The sequence below is a fragment of the Pholcus phalangioides genome, unplaced genomic scaffold (genome assembly GCF_987345545.1).
Source record: "Pholcus phalangioides strain wild (caught in Gottingen) unplaced genomic scaffold, Ppha-v1.0 ptg000042l_1, whole genome shotgun sequence".
Classification (NCBI taxonomy): domain Eukaryota; kingdom Metazoa; phylum Arthropoda; class Arachnida; order Araneae; family Pholcidae; genus Pholcus; species Pholcus phalangioides.
In genome coordinates, this window is record NW_028301628.1 from 34,283,454 (window position 1) to 34,309,588 (window position 26,135).

General features: G+C 36.6%; 2 non-coding genes across 2 annotated transcripts; both read left to right on the forward strand.

Annotated features, from left to right (window-relative positions):
- The first annotated feature begins 9,673 nt into the window (after positions 1 to 9,673).
- Positions 9,674 to 9,745, forward strand: TRNAA-GGC (transfer RNA alanine (anticodon GGC)). The gene has a single exon. It is a non-coding gene; the product is annotated as a tRNA-Ala (tRNA).
- Positions 9,746 to 18,836: 9,091 nt separating this feature from the next.
- TRNAV-GAC (transfer RNA valine (anticodon GAC)) lies at positions 18,837 to 18,908 on the forward strand. Its single transcript has one exon. It is a non-coding gene; the product is annotated as a tRNA-Val (tRNA).
- The last annotated feature ends 7,227 nt before the right edge of the window (positions 18,909 to 26,135 follow it).

Here is a 26,135-nt window from a genome sequence, read left to right on the forward strand (position 1 = left end):
AACTCGGAAAGAAAAGTCATTCTGATCTCTGCCGGGACTCGAACCTCGATCCTCTAACAATGACTGTTCTTTTCGAATTCACCTGGACATCCCATTCTCTACTGTTCCACCAGGGGGGACACTATTTGCTGGAATTAAGGAAGGCTGCTGAGTACCTACTTCAGCACATCATGCCACAGTGCGTAATATAGGGAAAGCTAGGTCGGGGCTTTAGTGGTGTACATTCTCGCGCATTTGCCTGAAATACAAGATGACATGGGTTCGAGTCCCGGCAGAGACCAGAATGATTTTTCTTTCTAAGCTACCTCAGTATAGAATCCAGGAAAAAAGTCCCTGCTTATGAAGAAAATTTTAAATTGTTTTCTTATTTTTTGCAATCAATCGAGTGGCGATGTCTCATTTGGCACTGGAAAAAAAAATAGTGCGAGTCATTCATCTTAGTTATATGTATCTAATCTGGTTTCTTAGGTGCCTTCAGATAGATGTTAGACTAAAATTAGGATTATGTTTTCTATTTTATGTCATATTGCTTATCCCTTCAGTAATAGAGGAAAAGTCTAAAGTGTTTCCAGACAAAACAGGCAAGTCAACTCTGCAAAAAGTACAGCTATCTGTCATTCCGTCGTTCCTAATTTGGATGTAGACGGCACCACTTACACGAAACTCAAGCGTCAGAGATTTTATTTACGCTAGAGAATATACATACAGACGTAAAATATCTCTCTCAGATGAGCAGTTACGACTAAGGTAGTTCACAATAGAATGATTTTAATAGTGTACATGCCCTGTATGACATGCATACATTCTGTGCAATAAAAAATGAGCACAATTATTACAAATTGATTCAAAGTCTAAGTAAGGATATTGAGGGAGAACAGCGCACACACATGAAGAACTTAACAGGGCTGTGATGGCGTCACGGACGTATGGATCAAGAGGTAGAGCAGAATATGACCCGTGCGATATTAATCGTCGCAATGAAATATCTACTCAGTACTGGTTTGAAAATGTAACTACTAGAAACTTTCTACATTGTATTCCCGAAAATATTAGCGGCCCTGAGGACACAAGGACTCCGAAAGTGTTTTAGACCACAGAGCACTCAAACTCCAACGCTTTATATTAATATTTTAATTTTTAATCAATTATAGGGTGTTCGACCCCATTCTCGGACGACGACGTAGTGATTTCAGAATCTCCAAATTATCGTTATTAATTAGTATTTAATAGTAAAGGATATCGTTGTATCGAGAAGACGAAATATAGGCAATTCCAAACAAGATTTGAATAAATATCGTTTTAGAGTGATTTATCGTAATGCTGACAGTGACCTTGACAGATTTTGCAAATAACAAAGATTGTGCACTTCTTTATGCCGTGTTTCTTCTCAGCATTGCAAGTTTAGTGAAATTTATGATAACGAGCTCCCATAGCCTACGGCTTCAATGGAACTTCGAAGTTCGAGGTTTCATTGTATCATGTTGCAGTTGTGAAAAGTGTGCGACGACATACATCGAGAGAGCGAAAATCTAGCGGCATAAGTTTCAATTGCCCAGGGTTCACTGAGGTAGCTTAGAGAAAAAACCTCCGCTACTTAGCTTTGAAAAGAGGATTGAATGGTGGGAAATACTGCATATTATTTGAGAGAAGGTTCTCTCAAAAAGAATAAATTATTTTTTGATGCACTTATATGAGTATTCATTTTTTTTTATGATTTTACTCCAAGTTCTTATGGAACGCGCCTCTTGCAGCATGTTTTTTTTTTTACGTGTAACGGGACGAGCAGAAATTTTTAATACAGAAATAAGACTCATGATTTATGATTTAATGCCGTAAGAAAAAAAAAATCTACTTCAAGTGCAATTCGGTAAATTCAAATCAAAACAGGAATAAATCTCATTGCGAGGTTCAACTTTTTAATTCAATAGTATCCCACCATCAATGCTGTTTCCTTTGAACGACACGTTCCTTGCATACGTCAGTACGGAAATCGCATTATGAAATGTTGAATTTCCATCTCTCCCACGCAGCTAAATCCGTGCTGCAATGTTGAAATCGATTCCTTGAAATTCGAAAGAAATGTTTTTTAGAAGAAAAGAAAATATTTTTCCTTCCTTTTTTTTTTTTTTCTGTGCGTATGTGGAAGGAGAAAAAACAAACACAAATACAAAACCAAACACATGAAAACTTTCTTTTTTCTTTTGAATGCGTGTATAACAGGTTCCTTTAAAAATTCATCTCACACCGTCTGTTCTGCTTCCACGAGGAAGTGACTTCATGGATTTGTACCTAGAAACTAGCTTATTTCCCAAGGGTCTTCCGATGGCTGCATCATGACGATAAGACGCAGAAAAGAATGAGTTTCAAAGTCAGTAAGATCTCTGAATATTTCGTATGTTTTCTCAAAACGCTATGAGATATGCGTTAATATTATTTCCACTCGTTATAAGCCAATGAGTTATGAGAATGTTCGTTATTTACAAATGACAGTAAACTTCACATAAATTCTATATTACGCCGGTCGTCAACTGGAAGGTGACAGTAGCGCGGCAAACTACACGAGCGGCAACAGCCAAAGTCAGTCAAAAGACTTAGGACGCCTGAAGTCGTCCATTGAGAACGACCTCCTTACGATACTCAGTTCACGACTGTACTCCATACATACAAGAGTATGTTCGTTTAATAATCTCTAAAAAATATTTAAAAACTAAATTTTTGGAGAAAATGTGTTAACTAAATTTATTAATTTATCTATTAAATGCCATATTTAATGAGACTTTTGACACAGACTCTGATAAGGCGAATAATGTGAATAAATAGATAACAATATTTAATCGATTACTACTCACCATCACAACCCTTATACTGAAATTTTCAAATTCCAGCTTTCATGTTTACCCGGGAATGGAGATGGCGAAAGAGACGTGTGAGGAGATAGAGGGGGAAAAAACGGAATTAAGAAGCTTGAAAAAACTTAAATAGCCGCACTGCGCCTGCGCATATAAGGCAATACGCGCTCGGATTTCGTCGGTCATCTTTGCTTTACCGAACACCAACTCAGTGGCTATATTGCAATTTACTCACATTAATGGAGATGGGTTTTAAATGAAGGCGCTATCTATCGATGGTCACTTCAAGCTCGTTAGAGAAAATATCTTATCGATTTCAGATCCCTCGGATTTGAACCTAGGACCGCGACAGCAACCTTCACGGTGGTAGACGAACATCTTACAAACACGTCGCTTGGGCGCTTGTTCATCGGTCATCTGCTGCTGTCGCCGGAAGTCGCTTTCCCAAGAGTTTTCTAGTGTGGATGATGCTCTCCTACTTTCTGTGCAATGAGGTCAGTTTTGGGAATACAAACAACCACTCGCGACTTGTATTTTCGTTTCAAGTCACTTTCAATGGACGACATGTATAAAATCGTGAATCTCAGAATGGCTCGCATTAACAAGGAAAGCATGCTAGGTATTCGGATATCATCCGAAAGGTCATAAATGACGTTGTTCAACTTCCTTCCTAAAAATCAGAAGTAGTTGGAGCTGTGAGTGCTCGTCCTCAGCAGTTCCATTGAAGCCGTAGGCTGTGGGAGCTCGTTATCATAAATTTCACTAAACTTGCGATGTTGAGAATAAGCACGGCAAAAACAATTGCACAATTTTTGTTTCAAAAACGTGCCTACCCGCAAAACTGTCAAGGTCACAGAAAGAGTCCTGAAAGGATATTTAACTGTGAGGTTATGTGCTTCTATAATTTCTTGCGGTCCAAAAATATCACATGGAATTGAATACTATTTAAAACTATTCCAATTGTTTCAAGGTTTACTGCGCTCAAAGTAGGAACAGTTTCCCTTACATAGGTCTATGTATTTTTTTTTACATTTGTTTTATGAAAATAAATGCTTTCCTGGGAATCCGATTCGAAAGTTTGTGCTATTCTTGACAACTTTTCACTCCCCACTTGTGAAAATCGGTCTACGAGGAGATTTTCGTTTATGATGGGAAGAATTCAAAAGAAGCCCGAAGCCATAGAATTCCTTTTTTTTTCTCCTCTATTTTTTTCCTTTTTTCCTCAAAATATATAAAATGATCGTCTCATGAAAAGGCTTATAAAGTCTACCAAACAAACGCTTCTTAAATTCTCCGGCACAAGATGAAACTCATCACTATAAAAATGATTAAATATATATATACGGAGTATATTTTTTTCCCCATAAGCTATGATTTTTTGGCTTATTTTGGAACATTCTAGGAGATTTTATCGTATTATTTTCTCATTCCAGCTAGAACTTTCTAAATTACGATGTTGTTTCCATTTAATAAATAATAGATTATTTTCAAGGAAGTTTTGTAATAAAAAACTCTCAACTTATGAAAAACTGCTTGTTCTTTTAGTTTTTTCTTTCTTTCCTTTGTATATTTTAAGGCGAGGGTACTCAACATTTAGAGTGTGAGGCCACTTCGTTGGTTCGAAAACGTGTCTTGAATCTCTTAATCAAGTGAACTAGAAGAGTGCAAAGGTCACTTATGTGATCTGTAAACGGGAAACTTTAGTGATCTGTAAATGTGCCGTGGTCTGTTTGATTGATCTTTAAATGTATCGTGGACAGCTTGAACGATGCACAACTGTGGTTAGGTCCTCTTGAATATCTGTAAATGTGCCGCGGATCACTTAAATGATGATGAACTGCACCGCGGGTTACTTAAGTGATATATAAATGTACCGTAGGCCATTCAAGTGGTATACCGAACCACCGGCTACTGATGTGATGTGGAACTGCACAGCGGGTCACTTGAGTGATCTGTTTATATGCCGCTTCGATCATTTTTTCAAAATTAGGTTCCAGGTCCTCAGATTGCTACAAGGCCCGTGACCCGTGGGTTGAGCATGAATGTATAAAGACAGGAGTGCACAAACTCCTGCCTGCGGGTGAAAATGCGGCCCGCCAAAGGTGTTCCGGTTGAAATAGATCAATATATATACAGCACGATAGATTTCCAGGATGACTATATCTCCTTCATAAAAATAGGGGAACTCTGTATGAATACGGGAGATTGGTAATTATCGAAATAAAGGGTCGAATGCAAATGAAGCTAGTTATGACTATGTGCTATTGAAAGTCGCCGGGTGTTAAAATGCAATTTTAAAAAATCACGTATAGTGGAACTTTGGTTAACGAGCGATTCGCATTACGAGCAAACTTTTTGAGCAAAATTGATTCGATTAACGAGCGATGATTCGTATTACGAGTATAAAAATTTGCGCTTTATTCATTTATTTTCACGTTATCACAACTGAGCTGGTCGTTTTTAGCTTTCATCAACACAAGTGCTGTGAAATTGTGGGCAATATTCTCTCCTACAAGTCTGAAAGATGAGTGTGCGTAACTCGAAAATTGAACACCCCCTACGAACGTGACTGTTATGAAAATAGATATGGCGATATGAAACAAGATGTAGCATTGTAACCACGCGTATGTGAGCTTGAAGTTTTTTTTAAATTCTGCTTTGAGAAAAACTGTGGGTTGATTGCATTATTGACCGTGACTTTGAGAGGCATGTTCATGAACAAGAGCCTCCATTTCGAAAGAGATTGTGTAATTCGGGAAGACCATGAGACTGGAGGTGCATGAGCCCGACATTCAAGAACCAGTGAAAGAACATGGTCATATCGACAGATAAATTGATGGATCGCAATTGCGCGCAATAGCAAGAGCTTATTCACGTAGAGCTTATTATGATTAACGAAAGAGCTTATTATGATTAACGAAAGAGCTTATTATGATTAACGAAAGAGCTTATTATGATTAACGAAAGAGCTTATTATGATTAACGAAAGAGCTTATTATGATTGACGAAAGAGCTTATTATGATCTCGCTTATTATGATTGACGCAAGAGCTTATTATGATCTCGCTTATTATGATTGACGCAAGAGCTTATTATGATTGACGCAAGAGCTTATTATGATCTCGCTTATTATGATTGACGCAAGAGCTTATTATGATCTCGCTTATTATGATTGACGCAAGAGCTTATTATGATCTCGCTTATTATGATTGACGCAAGAGCTTATTATGATCTCGCTTATTATGATTGACGCAAGAGCTTATTATGATCTCGCTTATTATGATTGATGCAAGAGCTTATTATGATCTCGCTTATTATGATTGACGCAAGAGCTTATTATGATCTCGGCTGAGGAAGAAGAAGAGGGAAATGAAAAGTCCCTTCACTTCAAATGAGATTAAGAGATGCGTAGAAAGTGGGAATCTGTGCAAAACTTTGTAGAAACGAAACCACCTCAGATAAAGCTGCAGCAGTGCGAACGATAAATCCGCCCAACGATAGTGCGATTTCCCATTTCCGAAAAAAACAGAAAAGGAGGCAAAAGCAAGTGTTATAGATAGGATTCGAATATAGTCGTTATAGGATAGGATTCACACAAAAAGAATACGTTTACGGACAGTGAGTGAAGTGCATAAGTCTTCCTAAACGGTAGTCCCCCTCCTCTCTCTGGGCGTTTAGAGTTTTTTGTGAACTGGTGTTATTACATATATTTTAAATATTTTATTGTATTATTTATTGTATCATTATTGTGTTGATTTATTGAATGAATGACGTTTTTATTAGTTATTTTCATGTAAAAGATTAATTGTGGAACGGATTATCCAAATTTCCATTATTTCCTATAGGGAAGTTTGATTTTTATAACGAGTGATTCGGATAACGAGGACGTTGGTGGAACGAATTGGCTCGTTGACCAAAGTTCCACTGCATGTTTAACAAATATGTGAGATGAATATATTCATATGACTATAATTAATTATTACAGAGTCATGAGATTATCATAATACGACTTCTAAGTCATGGATTAATCTTTCTGGCTCACGGGGTATGTATCCGGCTCACTGTATCCGGCTGTTTTATTACGCATATTTGACGGTCATTTTGGTAAGATTGATAAATTTACTTGATTTTTCATTTTTAACGGCGATTAAGGATAATACCCAAGTTTTTTTGGTAAATTAGATAAATTTTAAAACAATTATCACTTCAACCAGTGATAATGCATAATACTCAAGTATTGTTGGCAAACATGATAAACCATCCTATTCATGACATCAGCCGGTTAATATGTATATAATCACTATTTTGTATTGATAAATGCGACAAATCGGACCAGTTGCCGTCAGATTTATTATTTGGATGACACCATAGTTGCGAGCTATTGTCTAAACTCGTGCCTCGATATAATGAACTCCAACATATAACAAATGTCACGGTCGAATCCCGATATAATGAACTCCCATTTACCAAATACAAAGATCGTACCCCGAGAATATGAACTTCCATTTGACAAATTTCACGATCTTACCCCGATAAAAATATCTCTCATTTTACAAATTCTTTGATATAACCATTTTTTACACAAGCTCTTGTGCGTATAACAACCCCGATATAACATACTCCTATTTTACGAATTCTACAATCGGACCTCGATGTAAAGTACCTACTCCTATTTAACAAATTTCACGATCGTACCTGGATATTATGTGTCATTTTGTCAAATTATCATTGCGTATAATTTTTTTAGCATTTATCAACTTTACCAAGGACACTTGGGTATCATGCATAATCACCGGCAAAAAAGTGATGAATTTTCCAAACTTGCCGAGACAGTTGGTGATTACGCATAGTGACCGATTTATCACATTTACCGTAACATATATCCCTTTTTTAAGGTATTCTCACAAACACACATTGCCGTTTCCTTGAATCGATAAAGGTGTTTATCATAAGGTTTTTATTTTTTCATGACGTGATGACGCGCGTTGCAAATTAATGCTCGTCTTGAGTTGCGCATTATAACAGCAAATCGAGCTGTTTTTAGTGGAGAGGAGATACATTTCTCACATCCTCCACCTCTCTGTACATCGTGCGCTGCACGTACAGATCGATATGCCACTCTACGTCATTGGGATAGGAATTTTGCAGGTAACACGCACGCAACACGGAGTAAATTAGTGGGATTTTCTTCTGCCGGCTCGATATTCCGCTATAGCGTCGGAACTTGATGATGAATTATTTCACCGGAAAACAATTTCGCTTCCGTGAATTTATATATTTAATTGTTGTTTTCGAACACAATTAATTAATTAACTGCAATTTATGGAAATTAATATTTCTTGATTAAAACAAAGAAAATGCCACACAAAATTTGGTACCTAACAACAGTGGTTTCTCACCTGTGGTTTACGTACCCACTGACTTTATGTGATGAGGAAATTTCGCGCACTCGTGTAAGCAGAAAATAATCAACAGAGGTGGGATAAAAAGGTGTGAAATAAAATAGAAAAACGTGAAAAATTAATACGAGTAAACGCTTTCAGCGGCAATCCCGAAATATCTCGTCAAACTTGATCTGCTTCATTTCTGTCACCCCGAAATATTTCCCCTTCTAAAAACGCAATGAAGCTGGTTTTACAAAACACCATGCCCCCCTCCCTCCTCCAACCAATCAACTGCAGTGAGAGGAGTCAACTCATGTTCAATGTTAGATAAGGAGCGAGAAAAATAAATATACGCTCAGTATATATAAATGATACAAAAACAATTCTTTCCCCCAAAAAAAGTATTTCTCTTCCTAGAAAGCTACAACACATGGCAGGTGTTTTTGTATCATAGCCAGGGAAATAAAAACGATGGGCTGAGTAAATTTTCATCTTGACAGATAACTGGCAAGTTATCAACTAAATGTGCAGTTGCTTTTCTCCCATAAGGAAAATTTAACTTGCCAGTTATCTGCTCGCAATTGGAAAATATTCTTAAAATACGTGGCGATTTGGAAAGGTTTCGCAATTTCAAATAAGGCAGTTATAATGAGGATTAGGAAAATTTTAAAAACTTTCTAAAGCGTTAGGGGTCCACAGGTGCCGTCCTGAAAAGATTATGAAGTGTAAAGTATTATGAAATTATTCAGGTATCATCACACTCAGAAACATATAAAAACGAAAAAAAAAATGTGCGTAGTGAAATTATTAAAGCAGCAGAAAATGTTTAATATAGCAACAATTGGTTACTCGTCGCCTATCGCGGTTCTTGGCAATATCTGCAAAATCTTGTTTTTACTCTCTTATACCCCACCCGTAATTTTTCCTTTTAACTTTCTTTGTCTGTCTTGTACCTTATGTAAAGCCACTCCAAAAGCCAGGTCAACTCCTGATCCGTCATTAGTGTACAAAAGTGTGACGTCAGTATCATCGCCTTTTGGAACGAGAGTGATTTTTTTTTTTTCATGGAGAGATTTCCTTTAAAGGGTATCCGCAAAGAGCAGATAGACATACAACACGATACAGACAAAACATGAAAATTCAAGCATTTCTATCTTTACTTCAGAAAATGGAAGAGAGATGGCAGCACGGTTAAAATACAAGCTTAACTAAATAACAGAAATTATTTCCTTCCTTAAAAAATTAACATCTCAAATAATAAATATCTTCACAACATCCAGTCTTCTGTATATCTTGTATTAACATGTGGAGAGCGACATTCATGTCATATATATAGCCCTCTGGTGGCTCGTCGTCCATGAGCTATTAGCTGATCGGTTTCACCGTCCATTGCACGGTTCCGTTCGGCATATATACGCTCTAGCGAAGGAAAATCTCTATCTCCTCTGTAGCTTAGTGGTCAGAGCACTCGTCTGGCAATCGAGGGACCCGGGTTCGACTCCCGGTAGAGGCAGAGTTGAGTTTTTTCCTTCCTTAAAAAATTAACATCTCAAATAATAAATATCTTCACAACATCCAGTCTTCTGTATATCTTGAAATAACAGAAATATGTTAGAGCCACACATACACTCAGAACACACATTTCGATACCTGCTGATTCGTTAGAAATTCCGTAGAGGAATGTGTACGATATGCATGTACAGTGTATACAGCAGCACTAGAAGTATCTTTTTTCCTTAAATATTTTCGTTTATATTTGAATGAGTATGAAGTATTGAATGAACCAGTGACAATTTTTTCAAAACTTTTCGAAGACATCAGTTTGGAACCCTTTCCTTGTTAGATCAATATATGTATCCATAAAAGAGTGAGCAAATTTCCTAGTCATTTCTAGGACACTTGCGCACCACCCACGTATTTCTAAGCGGGTACGTTATTTTCTTACGCATTTCTAAGCAAGTGCGATATTTTATTACGCATTTCTAAGCAGGTACGCTGTTTTCTTATGCATTTCTAAGTTCACGCATGCCCCTCACACATTTTTATAAAAACGCACAATCTATCACATTTGTAAGAGGTTTATTTGTGTATGCCTTCTAGGTATTTCAAAGTGTAAGCACACTTTTCCTTATTTTTTGGCATACGGAACACCGAGGAGATAACAAGCGCAAGATTTGTTGCACATACCTAGAAAACGCACGCTTCCACCCAAAAATAACGAGCAACACGTTATTTTTGGAGAGGTACGCAAACCACTAATGAATTTTCAACGGCGAGAAAGGAGGAGAATCGTACGAAAGTTTGAAAACCACTGCCGAGAAGTGTCAAAGCACCCGGCTCATACACTGCTCATGATCATTTGCGACGGTAGATGCTTTTTGCAGTGAGGCTAAACATTTATAAAATTGAAATTTAAATATTGTTATTTTCACTTGAAAATGTGATAGATAACAGCACAAGTGTCAAAAAATGCATAACTATGTCGTCATAAGTATGCCAACGTAATTACGTTTGAGACATGTACATCATACACGCGCAACAAGTTTCTGCTTGTTCCTGATTCGTTGGAAATTCCGCAATCGAATGTGTACGTAATTTCTGGGAATAGACTAAGCATTAACCTAGAAAGCGAAGGGCTATGGCACTGAGTGACGAAAAGAGTCACCTAGACAACTAGGGACTAGGTCGTCGAACAACCAAAAGCGTGATTTATGGAGTGAAAGCATGCAAGCGACCGAAATAGTGGCCTAGAGTGCGAAGGACTAGGACAGTGAGTGACCAAAAAATTTTACAAGCATGTGAGTGACTGAGAGACAGAGCCGTGTTTAAAGAGACCGGGCTATGGCCTAGGTCAGCAAATATGAAGAATGAGTGATCAAGAAAATAATTATATTACAATTATTATAATAGGGGAAGAGTGGCAAAATTTAATTGGCCCGCTGGCAGCAAAGCCATAAATCCGCCCCTGGCGATAATTAAGGTTAAGGATATGTCAGAGAAGAGAACTTTATAACCCCGTTACTCTGTAATTATATTCTTTATATGTAGCTTTTAGAAAACCGTAGCGGATAATCCTTCTTAGGACTGTGCGTGTGTGAGTCGAACATACCTATAAATTATGAGAACAAGTGGATTTTTCAAATGATGAATAAAGTAATTGATTTTACGACTATTATATCCAAATAAGTTAAATCTATTTGCCGAAAAATATCAGAGATCGCGTATCTGTGGTATTCATTCATGTAGATAAAGGACTATATCTGAGAGTTAGTCTAAGTCTAGGGGATTCGACGAAGCTCATTCCTACCGTTACTAAACTTCTCCGTACATAGTCTTCTTCGGGATACTAATTTATGAATTGCTCCGTGAATTGTGTAATCGTCGTGCTCCAAATCTAGTCCCTACGGTCTCATTTGTGGCACTGAGATCGTTTCATGCCCGCAAGGGCAATTTCGACATAAACATCGAGTAGATTAAGGGATCAAGTATAGGTGGTTCACATAATTCCGGTTGTATATGAGTGTATATTCACTCATTCCATAGTTTATCCGATAGATTTGCTCACTTTTATTATTGCTCTCATCCGTCTGATTCCTGGTGTATCCAGTTTTCTTCTGAAAGAATACGCATGGTGAACTTCCATTAAAGAAATGTTAAACAAATGACAATATAATCTTTACGAAAAATTTCCGTTTGCAATATAATCCGTGGATTATGAGTCACGAAAATATCGGAATTAGTGCGGAATCACCACTACGTCTAATCCATTTTCTTTTCCCAGTTTGGAATAGAATATAATATGAAAATTAATTTGTAATAATTTCTAAAAAAAAAAATATAGATGGCGGAATTTGAGTAGAAAAAAATCGAAATTTTTTTTTTCTACAGAGAAACGTGACAAAATACACTTTTCATTTGTTTTGAGGATTTCATCATTCATTAAACCTTCGAGAGCCACAGCAGAAATCACTAAATTCCGCTTAAAATGGCATATCCTTTTTTAACGAAATAGGCTTTCTCCTGGTTTTTTTCAGCTGTAAACTAAAGGATATAAGGGAAAAGTGTTCCACTGAAAAATCAACTTAACGAAATATCTGGGCTTGTCAATGCTAAAATTAGAGGCTTTTAAAGAGGGCGAGATATGTCGTCGATGCCGCTTAAAGGGTTATTGAGAGCTTCACGCGTGAATTATGCGCCGTTGCCAACTATACATCGATTTTTCTTTTCAAAGCAGTGAGATTGGCGTATGCGGATAATACGCAAGAAATTACGGTATATTTTCGCGTCTATGGAACTGTTTGGCCCTCTCAGCGACATTCAAGAGATATTTTGCAACTGCTGGAAATCGGAACAAATCCCATTCTACAGAGGGTTTCGTGATTTCTACTATGCCGCAGAAATAGCAAATAAGGTGAAATAAATCCGAATAAAAGATAGATATAGCCCAAGAAAGAGTAAGCTACGATCTGTGAGTGACAAAAAAATCAAATAAAAACGTCCTCAAAATCGATACTGAACTGTCTAAACATGCGTTCAATTCACCGGCCTTTTCTGGTTGTCATCGAATTTTGCTCTTTGGATGTTATTGCTATTGATCAATTTTATCGTAGGGTTTTAGAATTTTTGCTGTAACGCGTCTTCACCTTTCGAAATATGCAAGTGCCTCTTCCGCTCAATGCATTTATAAAAGTGGTCTCTTTTGAAAATTTTCAAACTTTCTTGAATCTTCTGTTAAATTATTTTGTGAGTGATATTCGTTTGGCGATATATTTTTTATAGAAATGTGCTTGTAATTTTAATCATGTAGTAGGGGTGCACTGCCTTTTCCTTTACGCGAGCCATATACGCGGTATTTCAGCTGCTCGCGCTCCAGAAGTTTTATATGTTACGGTAAAACATGAAGATGAAAGATGAATTGGTAAATGCTCGAAAATACAGTTGTAAATGTTTTTATTTCCGACATTTACCAAGTCAAAGCCCGTTTTTAATGAACTTATTAGCTCCTGACTCTTATTAATTAATTAATAATTCGTATTTTTCATTTTATCAGTTATTTAATAATTAAATATTGATTCAATTAACCACTTAAAGCGTATTATTTCCTGTTATTAACCAAATAATGACAAATTACCATTATTGATTTGAAATTCATACTGTTCGGAGTGAATCCATTAATTTACTCAGAACAGTTGAGGCTACTAATGCCTCCACTTCAGCACCTCGCTCCACAGGGCGTGATATAAGGAAGGCAGGGTCATGTCTGCAGTGGTGTAGATGGTAGCATGCTTGATGGTATGCAAGAGGGCCTGGGTTCGAGTCCCGACGGAGATGTGATCACTTTTCTTTCCGCGTTCACCTCAGCATAATATCCAGAAAATAACAGTTTCCTTTACTCAGAGCAGTTAAAACCTGAATAAATGAATCAATTGACGAATTAATTGAGATGATCATGATAATTATTGATGGTCGGAGTAGACTAGTTGGTTAAAATTAATTATGATTAATAATCGCTTGTGTGTGTGTCTGTGTGTGATCAGCGTCAGAAGGAAAATAAGTCCAATTAATGATTGCTCAATTAGTTAATTAATTTAGGAAAATAAGTTAATTTATTAATTGTTAATTAGTTATAATTATTAATTGTTAATTAGTTATAATTATTAATTGTTAATTAGTTATAATTATTAATTAATTAATATTATTGATCAATAAGAGTCATGATGTTTAATCGAGTTTTTAAAAACATACTTTGACTTCGCAAAAGTCTGAAATAAAGACGTTTACAAACGTTTTTCGGGCTTTTACAAACTCGTCTTGGGAAAACCAGGCATGTCTTCTGGCCTTTACCGTAACATATATATATATACTTTATATGAGGTAAGCATATGACCAGCATATTTTGTGGGACATTTTGGTAATTTTGTCCAACCAAAGTTTTTTAATCCCGTTCCCCTTGTCATTTTCAATAAGACTTGGTTGAATTTTAGAAATAAGGAATTGAATTATGATAAATATGATTCTATCGTGATTAACTATAGTGATATTCATCTTACATATTTGTCAATATATATTAACAATTAAATTACATTTTTACACGCAGCGAGTTGCAGTAGCACTTCATTTGACTTTGGCTAATTTTTTTACTGTAATTAGCAACTTTTGTTGTCTTTGACTACTGTTTTCATTGTAACTGGCAACTGTCTTTGCCTTTGACAATTTTTTTGGTTGTGGTTGGCAACTACATTTGCCTTTGACAATTTTTTTGGTTGTGGTTAGCAACTGCATTTGCCTTGGATTATTTTTTTGGCTGTAATGGGCAACTTTACCCGCCTTTAACAATTTTTCGGCGGTAATATGCAACTTTACGTGCACACATTCGACAACTTTTACGATAATTGGAAATATCTGTCATTGGCCCAGCCTTCCCATATTTTTATGAACGAAATATATGTCCGTCCGAGGTATTTATCTTGTTGAATGTATTAATACTTTTCTACCAGAACATCTTTCGCGGGCCGGATCGCACCACTTGGTGGATGCTGGAAGTTGTGCACCTCCTGCTTATAAAGAATCATTGGTGGTGATGTGTGCATTATGAATAGAAAGCAGGAAAAGTTTCATAAAATCGAGCCGTTCAAATGTCACAGTTGATCCGTTATTCGCTTTCTGATGATTTTTACTACTACTCAACCGTACTTGTACCTCGTGCACAATTCTAAGTGGAATTCAAAGCTTTATGACAGAAAGAAATGTCACTGTGGCAGGTATTGATCGACAAATGTCTGTCATTCCGAATGTCATGAGCGAGGACGGGGGTTCATGAATGAGTGGAAACTTGGGGGAAAGCTGAGAAAACGTATCAATCATGACGCCTAACGTACGTCTTTCATCGATGATTGCAGATGACCAACCATGCTGCTTTTGTACATATACGGCTCAAACTAGTTTCCAATATTCCAAATATCCTTAGATTCTTCCTAAACCCAGTTTTAAGACGTGCTGTGTAGTCCTGTGGTTAAGCCATCTGCCTCTTGTCCTGACGATCGGGGTTCGAATCCCGGAGTGACCAAAAAAGAGCGACTTCTGTGCAAATATGAAACTCTAGCGTGGTTCGCACATTATCCCAGTTTTTCTAAAACAATTTACGGCCCTTTTCATAATTCATGTGAACCGGCATGTCTGTGATTAATTTTCTCCAGGGCATATTTCTTATGGTCAGGAAGTGAATTGCCGACCGTTCTTCACAGGCAGCGTGATCGTCTCAAACATTTCCTTCACGTGACTCTGAACGGTTACACTTCCGAAGTGATTCTGTTCGCTTGCGTGTGCACCGGAAAACAAACACTACGCCTGCGTAAAATACGAATAAGTGATTTGAAAAAAATATTTACGAAAAGGTCTCTCATATCAGAAACATTTCTCACACATAAGTATATATGTTTGGAGTTCTCCTAAAAAAAATACATGAAGGATATTTAAATTAGGATAAAAAAACAGAATGAATCGGTTTTGTATTTTAATTACAATTGCCAAAATTTATTACTATTATTATTTTTACTTTATAACACGAAAAAGATCAAAGCTATAAAAACCGAAAAGATCCATGAAATTTCGATCATAAAAACACTTTCTCGTTACTTTTCCAGTTTAAATTAGACGAAGATAATTAAGTTTTTCTAGAAAATTATTTTCGTTTAAGTAAAAATTTCCCCAATAAAAGATATCGTTGGAAAACTGGGATAAATTTGCGTATGATACTCCCAATTTTTTATCTTACTAATTACGAAATACTTAACTAATTTATAAATTTAATTGTGAATTTTTATTCGATTTTCGCGAAATAATTTTCCATTTCTAAATGTACAGGGTGCTTCATAAATTCGTAAATAGTTTGAAAAATCATAAATATGAAATTATTTGGTATATTTGGATGAGGTTTTCGAAAATGTTGTACTCACAAAGAATTACTTTGGTACGATGGTACAAAAGAACATTTAGTTCAAATTCCTGTCGATAAACACTGCTACACAATAGATGTGGTTGGACCTCAACTTTTCTTCAATCTCCTCTATGTTATGTTTCAAACATAAAGCTCCAACCGGCAGTTCGTGGCTGAGGTAAAACAACTTCACCATTACTGCGTTATCCATCAATGTCAAAATCATACGTGAGCGCTTGGAACAAGGAAATTCAGAAATGAGCTGTTACTTGTACACCCTGTATTTTACAGCACTCTGATTTGCATATTTCTTTCCATGAATTTGCTTTTGTGCAGCGTCATTTAGCTACCAAAATTTGAACTATTTGTTTCTGTACCTAAATACTCCCCTTGTTGGAACATAGAACACATTTCTGACGATAGAGGGTACTACACGAAAGCAAATATGCAAATCAGATTCATGCAGGGTATACGATTAACATCTCTCATTCCTGAATCTTTCGCTTACTAGCAAATCATGAGATTTTCATTACGATGTTGACAATGGTGGATAAAGCACATTGGTGAAGTGGTTTTACTTAGCCACAGTTCTCCGACTTAAGTTTCAGGAAAGTTTCGGACACAGAAGGGATGTAAAACATTTCAGGTGTATTCAATCCTGACGTGCTATCATGGAATATCATCTATCGAGAAATATTTGAACTAAATTCCCGCCTCCGGTGAATAACTTTTTCGCACCGCATTCAAATACAACGAAACCTTCAATTTTAATGAATTTTATGAACTATTTACGTATTTCTTGGACACCTTGTACTGATATATTTAAAAATACGCAATTCAAAAATACAACTAAATTATTTCTCCAGCAACAATAGCAAACGCAACAAAGAGCGCACTCATATCTGGGAAACTCTCGCGTTGTTTCGAAGTGTAATCTCCGGCACTTTTCAGCGGCTTACACATGACGCGTTTCCTAACTACCAGAGCAACCGGAATGAATGGGAAGTTCATCAGGGTGTGAGAGAGTAAGATATACGTACTTCACACAGTGCGTGGTTTTGCACCGCATGTGCGAGAGATGGCGAATCTCAGTCACACGCATTCCGTAACAGCGCGTGAGACGAACTGTAACGATCTTGTTGGGCGATGTTGAAACGCCTCGAAAAGATAAATATTTATCAAATCTTCACCTCCGTCACAGGGAAAAGATAGTTTTCTCGCGGAATGGGCGGATGTTATACCTACGTAACCATTGTTTCCTATCTTGGTCCCTTTGAGATTCGCTCTCTTCCACATACACCTCACACATTTGAGAAACTACTTCGGAAATGGAAGATTAAATCAGAGAATGTATTCATTGGAGTGTTAATATGAGCAGATCTTTTGTATTTTTGTATTGACATTATAAATGTTTGGCGTCGTATATTTTTGGTGCAGTTTTACACCCGGAATGTAATTGAAGACGTGGGTGCAAGGACTCGACAGGTCCAGTTTTCTAAATTTTTTTCAGGACGGACAAGAAACAGTATAAAAATACTTATTGGTATTTCAAAACTTATTTATTCCGGGTAGAACATTAATAATACCTTCCTCTATCGCAGGCTAGTTTTACTTTTTCACACTTTTGCCTGGTTTTTCCTTAATGAGAAAGAAAGACTGGGGCTGTCTGTTTTTCCAACCCAAACTGGAATTTTTGGCCAGGCTTACTAAGAAAATCCTAGTAGATGCCCTAAAACTCTCTATTAACACGTTAAAACTGTATGGTTACAAGAAGTTTTTTGTAATAAGTTTATAATAAGTTAGGAAAAATAAATCTATTGGAAGATTTGAAAATAAACCAATTTTTTTAAAACCAATTTACCAAAATCACTTAAAAAGAGCAACGGCTATTATTACGCTGTTCATTGACTAACTTAAAATGTGCTGTGAAACCATATAATCATTAAAATCACGCTCACTAAACGTCAACGACTGGCTGATGCAACTCGAAAAGCGCTGTCACCACGCGAACAAACGTTGAAACAATTTGTTGCAGTAACAAGACAGCTCCGGGATCTGTGTTGTTTCTTGCACTGTATGAGGCACCACACACAGCTGCTTCGTCTTTATATCTCCATAGCTATTGCTTGGATGGTTCTTGCAAAAATTGATAGAGGATTTTTGTTTTCCTTATAACAATAAGTAAAAAGTGCAAATCTGAAAAAAGTTAGAGCTATCTGGTTCTTGCACCCACGTCTTCAATTACGTGTATATTGATACTCTTCACTTGTTAATAAAAGATATATTGAAATGTTGGCTTTTTATGTATACAGATTCTGATTTTTAGAAAAGTTCCATCTCTGACGCTACCGGGAATCGAGGGTCCTGGGTTCATGTCCTGGTAGCGGAAAACATGAAGTTTTTTCAAAAACCAGAATCCCTACATAACCAGCGAGTTTTTCAGTACATCTTGCAATTACGTGGCTCTATGGAAGACAGCCATTCAATGGATGTGAATCACTATGTAATCCGATTTTTTTTCTTTGGTTAGCAGGCCACAATTTCCCGACGCTTTGATAATCGAGTGGTCATAGTGATGGACTCGCATCGTGAGGATCCGAATTCGAGCACCACTGGCGCGGAGGTGATAGTCCGCTGATGTTTTTTTCCTTTGATTTTCACCTTCGAATCCTCTGTAGCTTAGTGGTCAGAGCACTCGTCCGACAATCGAGGGACCCGGGTTCGACTCCCGGTAGAGGCAGAGATGAGGTTTTTCCTTCTTTAAATAATTAACGTCTCAAAAAATAAATATCTTCACAACATCCAGTCTTCTGTATATCTTGTTTGTGAATTTACTTGATTTTTTTATAGTGCCGGACTCGTGATGCGAGGATCCGGGTTCGAACCCCACAGTGGTGGTCGGCTGAAGTTGGTTTTCTGTGGTTCCCAACTTCAAGGCGCAAATGCGAGCCGATCTCCCCGTTAAAAAGTCTCGCCACAGAGAGCAACAGTCCTACAACGGAAAATCATTCAACCATAACACTTCACTCATAGTTAGTAAAACTGGGGGCAGATGACAGCACTACACATAACAAGCATTACACATAAACAAACTTTACGTCAGGTTGCACTACACGTACACGCACATTCCCGCATGTACCGATTCGTTGGGAGGTTTCGCGGAGGGGGGGGGGTGTATGTGTGGTGTAGCAGTAGTAGGTAGGGGCTCGGGGATCCATGATGTTCTTAAGTCAGCCACCTCGTTGGGCAATTTGCCTGTTGTGGCGTTGTATTTGTATTTGTATTTGAATCACGAGCAAGAGCTGATCTGCTTGTTAAAAAAATCTCGCCACAGAGAATAACAGGCCTAGAACGGTAAAAATATTCAACCATCACGCTTCACTTACAAATTTAAACGCATATGGTAGCACTAAAAATTCACACACTGCACTAGATATGCACTCAGACTATTAGGTACCCACGCACAGACTTCCGGCGCAATTCATTCGGTAGTGAATTTTCCCTTAGTGATAGATAGAAGTTGTGCTCGGTTAGAAACAGTGTTTGCCAATATGCATCTAGATGCGTGATGCAGGCGTCAAAATTAAATTTTTTCTTCCAAATTTGGTCGAGGAGTAAAAAAAATCCTTCAAATTTTAGGTAATTCTTTCCACAAAATTTCTACGTTTAGGAATTTCTACGTTTTCTCCTTATAGAAAATAGCTTTTTCCACAAAACTACCTCTTAAATTTTGGAGACTAGTGAAGTCATTTCACTCCTCTCTATTATTATAATTAGTATTCATATAAGGGTAGTTATTACTCTTCAAAATTATTTCTCTTGAATGTCACTGGTAAGAAAGAAAAGACCACATGTCCCAATTATTTACGACTGCAAATTATGAATGCATAAATTTTATGCCTCTAAAATTGCTCATGTGATCGAAAGATAGATTTTACTATTTTCTTGGGTGGCATATGCACCTGAAAGCCAGAAATATGCGAGTCGTAAGGAAATAATATGTCGATATCTTACACAGGGTGACTCAAAACTCAACATACAAACTTTTAGGAGAGGTAGAAAACACAAAAACAAAACAGAATGACACAGGAATGTATCACAATTGCCCCACCCTATGAAAAAAACGCATGCATCTATAAGTGCAATATTCACTGAGACATTTGCATTCAAAAATCGGAGGAAAGTTATGAAAGGACAGCAAAAACTAACGAACAACGCTCTTTTCTCTCATATTTGTGCTGTCCCTTCCCATCTTTTCTCCGATTTTTGGATTTGAATATGTCAGCGAATGTTGCACATAAAAATGTGAAATTTTTTTGTTGAAATCAGGGGAGACAGGGCAACAACTTTCTAATTGGGAGTTGGAGTACGGGGTCTTATATAAATTTAGATTTCTTTCATTTTTCTGCGAATTGTATTTTCCCTCCCAAAATGGCTACAGGGTAATTTTTGAACGCTTTTTGAGCATTTTTTTAAATTGAAACTACCTCTACGATGGGCAGTTGATGAGATAAAGGGTAATTAGCACTTACAAGATACCCTGTGTATTTTGGTAGCATAAAAGAGGAGAGAAAACAACACTTATACTGTCATACGGGGATTCTTCTTTTTCCAGATTGTGGGCACATTCTCATTTTCTTTTTACATGCAATGATCTGTTGTTCATTTGCGCACAGAATTTTGATATCTGTGTGAAATGACAAAATAAAATGCTACCTTATACTGTAAAGCAAATTCTTCTCTGCTCAGAAAATCTCTGTGAATATATAGAAAATTCAGTTCTCAAGCTCTCTCAGACTCTAAACGTGTATACTTTACGAACTTATTCACTATGGTCTATTAAAAAAATTCTGCTTTTCTCAGTTACATTTGCCAATATCTAATAAACGGTTAAAAATAAAATTTTATCAGCAAAAAATGTGACTTGTAGAGAATATTCAAAATAAGTATATGCCTACATACATGACAAACACAAATAAACTAGAACTCCTTCTGCCACCTATGAAATAAAACTATTACAATTCTTCGATTGGAATTCGTAACTGACATTAAAATAAAGTAATCTAAGGTAAAAAATCGATCTGTTTCGATAGTAACTAATATTTATAAATAATAATATTAATTAATTTATCAAATTTGCGTTAAAAATTTTATGGTTGATTATTACATAAGGTAAATTAACGTTAGTTCAGTGCGCAGAACAAAATCCTCTTGGTTCTTTTTTTGTGATTATAGCCATTCCCACTCTAGTATACATGATTGTCTATTAGAATTATAATTGCAATCCTATGCGGCACATTTTGCGCTTCATACTCATATTAATTTACTTCGTGTAAAAATTAACTAATAAAATTTTAAAGCAAATTTAATAATTCAATTAATATTATAAATTTTAAAATATATTTTAGTATTACTATGTATTTGTTTTCTTGATAAAATAGGTTAATCAGAGGTCACGTATCAATTCTAATTCAAGAATTGTAACAATTTCGTACCATAGATGGCAGAAGAGGTTCCAGTTTATTAATGTTTTTTGCATGTAATATAATACTGTACTGCAGCGGTTCTCAAAACGTTTCTGACTCGCGGAGCCCTCTTTTTTAGTATATAATTTTTGTGGCGAGCCCGTATGCCTAATTATAATTTATTTATCAATGTTACTAGTTTATTTTTAATTTAAAATTATTTATAACTACTTTTTTCCAAATTTACGTGGTTTATTAATTTGGTTTTTTTTTTAAATTTTCCTCCAGAGACCAATTAATTAACTAATCACTTCAAATTTACTTTTAAATAAGATCGAGTCAATGAAATTTCAAACTTTTGCTTCATATCATGAACTGAATAGTTTCCTTTATTTTGAATCCCAATCTATTGATTACAATCTCTCAATTACATTGATGTCATGGTATTTTATCACACACGCAAGATAATACATTTTGATACATTTCTTTGAAAATTTACAAAAAAATAAGTATCCTACATATGTGAAACTTTAAACCAGCATAGGATAGCACATACAATCAAGAATATGTGTAAAAAATATGTGAAATAAATAAATGGTAAAATACTATTTTTAATGGTATTTCTCTTTGTTATAGCATAGTTTTTAGTATGAGACCCCCTTAAGCTTTTCACGTGAGGGGGCAGAATTGTGAATTTATAGGACTAAATCGGTACTACAGAAATTTAATTTATATAAAATATTATTTTATAGTAAGTGACTATAATCTGTGTCTGTGATATACAGATTTTCGTGATAACTTCCGAATTTCCTAAACAACAAAATTCTTTTGAGAAGTATTTTTTCCTCTTCTCTTCAAATAGAGCATGAGAATGAGCGTCTAAATTTAGGAAGGTCGCAAGGGGGAGGGGGGGGGGAGATTAATTAATCTCAGAATCTATCCACACAAGCACAGCAAAGCGTTAAAACTTTCAGTACTGAAAAATTACTCAGCTACTTTTGACTATTTAACCGATACATGCTCATCCCATGGCCCTCTGAGTCATCTGCTTCGAATTACATTTTCTGAAAATGGACTAAGCAGCTCATAGCGGCGCATTTACAGATCAATTAATTGACCCGTGACACCTTCACAGACCACTTAACTGGCTCATGGCATAGTTTCAGAAAAATTCATGAATCCGTGACACATTCACAGATTACTCAAGTGGCTCGTAGCACATTCTTACCTTACTTTAATGGACAATGGCACATTTCCAAATCATTTAAGTGATCCGTGGCACCTTTCCAGATCACTTAAAAATCATTGAAACATTTCCAAATCATGTGGCGCATTTACATATCACTTTAGTGACACGTTTTAGGTGTTAAGATTAATTAAGAGACCCGCGACAAACTTTCAGTTCACTGTAAGGTGTTGCGGCACAGCTCTAGATCATTTAAATGATTTAAGTCGGCCCAGACACGTTTTCAAACCAATGAAGTGGCCCGCATTCTCGAAGAGGTTGTGCACCCTTGACTTGAGCACACCGTACACATTCATCTACGTCCTTTCTAATGAACTAGTTGATGCCGCAGCGTGTTGAGTGAGTGTATGTAATATGTATGACGCTTATGTATTTATCTTGTCAATGTTGCGCTTGCTTCGTGTTATTGCTAGTGATGCCACGTGTGTTCCATATTTTGAAGTACACACGGTGAGTTGTTGAATTTCATATTATTCAACGATTATTTTGAGCGTGAGTCTGCTATCTATAGAGAGGATTTGTTTTTAGAAGACCGGTTCGGATTCACTCCTCGAAGTTGGAAAACAGCAAGAGAAACCAACTTCTGCAGACCACGACTACACCGCCAACGAAGTTCGAACCTGAATCCTCATGATAAGAGTCCAACACGACGCGACCGCATACCGTCGAATTTATAGTATTACAGTAATCAACATATCGTTATGTAATTAGTCCTAATTTATCCTTTACTATGTCATTTATCGCCTGTAAACAGTCGTTATCTTATGTAAAAATGAAATTAAAGCATTTCTCTGTAAATTTTGCCTAATTGGTGAGAAACTTGGTCAGTTTGACGAAGACTCCAATAATTTGGCGACGTGGTAACGCAAAGAGAAATTTGTAGAAGGGAAAGGAAAGTACGGGACCTATATATAGCGAGAATGTTGAGAAAGTGTTTTTCGACTTTTCTTGGCTGCATAAATGCGCCGCCAAAGCGAAACTGAGTAGTTGAAAGAGAAGGAAAGCTCTTATGGGTGTTGGTGAGAAACTAACTTTCAGGGACTCATTGTTTAAGCTGTATAGGCTTATCTATGCTTGTGAATACGTGAACATAGGTATTCCGTAAACTACATCTGTATTGTCCTTCGAATTTCTTCGTGCTTTGGCATCTTGAGTACTTGTGAGAAGCATTGTCCGTCAGATCAGACACAACCCAGGATCTGTCCCTCCCGGGATATAAGCCTTATACCCGTGTGGGTTGGATCGTGCTGGGGAGAGAATCATCATCCGGAACAATATGCTTTTTACCTCGCACATATGTAGGAGATATGCAAGCTTCTTATGCATTTCCAAGATGTACTTGGAGCTTGTAAGATCCGGAAAACAGTGGTCTATCGTAAAGACTCGGGGTGTGATGTATTTCTTATTTACGAAATTTATTTCCAAATTAAATGCTCAAACAGTTCAACGCCCACCATCATTGCATTTTTCTTATATCGTTTCTCATCTTTTTGTTTTGCAAATTGATCTATGTGCTTCGGGAGCAGCAAATGGGTTTTTGATGGTTTACCTCAGCAAAAAATTCCCTACCAAACCATGAACGTGTTTCCACGTTTAACGATGCACATTACCGTAAGATATTGGAAACAAAAAAAAATATGCTCTTTTTATATTCACACACACATATTCAGGAGATATTTTTTCGTACTAAAAGCAGTTGCATGAACGATTGGTAGATATTGTGGAAGTTATAAACATTTCACGCTCGGAAAGGAATCTCGTAAAACTAGGTTTGTTCATAAAAATAGTGGCCATATGGCAGGAATCATAACATACCATATTTTTGTACGTATCGTAGGTACCCCATCCTTTTTCCCCCTCATGAAAATATGGTGAGTTCCGTTTCGTGAAAAAATTTAAACACTGGCAAATACGAGAGATGGAGAATATCATTTCTCAGGAAATCAAAACAGTTTGTACCAATAGAAATGCATAGTAATAGCTTTTAAGCGTTTTTTTCTAATTTTAACGTTTCGTTAATTTTAACAAATGTGTTTTTTTAGTAAATATTTTATCACCACGCATATGAATGACAGTTGATGTATTTTACTCGCAAAACCAGTGCAAGGGTGCTCAAAGTTTTTGAGAGTGCGGGCCACTTCGATGGTTTGTGAACGTGTCGCGGGCCACTTGAGTTGCCTGTGAATGTACAACGGGCCACTTGAGTTGCCTGTGAATGTACAGCGGTGCACTCGAGATGTCTCGAAATGTGCCTCTGGCCATTTGAGTTGTATGAAATGTTCCGTGGGCCACTTCAGTTGTCTGGAAATGTACCGTGGACCACTTGAGTTGTCTGGAAATGCATCGCGAGTCATCCAGATGATCTCTAAATATATCGTGGGCCCTTTGAGTTATCCGGAAAAGTACCGCGAATCACTCATGTGAAGTGAAAATATGCCGTTGACCGGCTTGAGTGATCTTGAATTGTGCCGCGGACACTTTAAAGTATAAGGAAATGTGTTTCGAATCACTTAAATACTCTGCAAATATGACAAGTCATTAAAATTATCTATTAAAAACAGTTGCCAGCCGCTTAAGTGATCTGAAAGTATGATGTGAGCCACTGAAATGATCTGGAAGCGTAGCGCGGGCTACTGGTGTGATTTGGAGAGAGAAGTGCCGTCAGTCACTTGAGTATTTTTTTTTTCAAATGTAATTAAATGCATTCATCTTTATACTTATATACGATCTAAAATTAATTGTTGTAAAACATATTTACCGTCCACAGGCAATGAAAGCTGTACAGATGATTAAAACTTTACATGGAAATTGTGGAATACAATGAAAAATACGACATGAACAGAGGCATTAAAAAAAACGCATGGACAACATAAGAAAGACAAAATTACGAATGTCAAAATTACGAATGTCAAAATTACGAATGTCAAAATTACGAATGTCAAATAATAAGGAATAAAAAGAACGTAATACACTGCTCAAAACAATTAGGGGAGCAAGCAAAAAAGTGAAGAAAACCGTGCGAGACAGCCACGTATTGGCATACAATGGATGGCACACGCGTATCAATGCGCAATACAGAAAAAAGACGTAAACATTTTTTGAATTAACTTTAATTCTTTGAAAATATGGAAAAAACATGAAAAGATGATTTAGGGCAACAATTTGGTTACACGTAAACGATAAAAAAAAGTACTGTTTAGACATGATGCATGAGTTTTAATAGGGCGTGTGGTCTCCTCGAACAGCTAAGACTGCT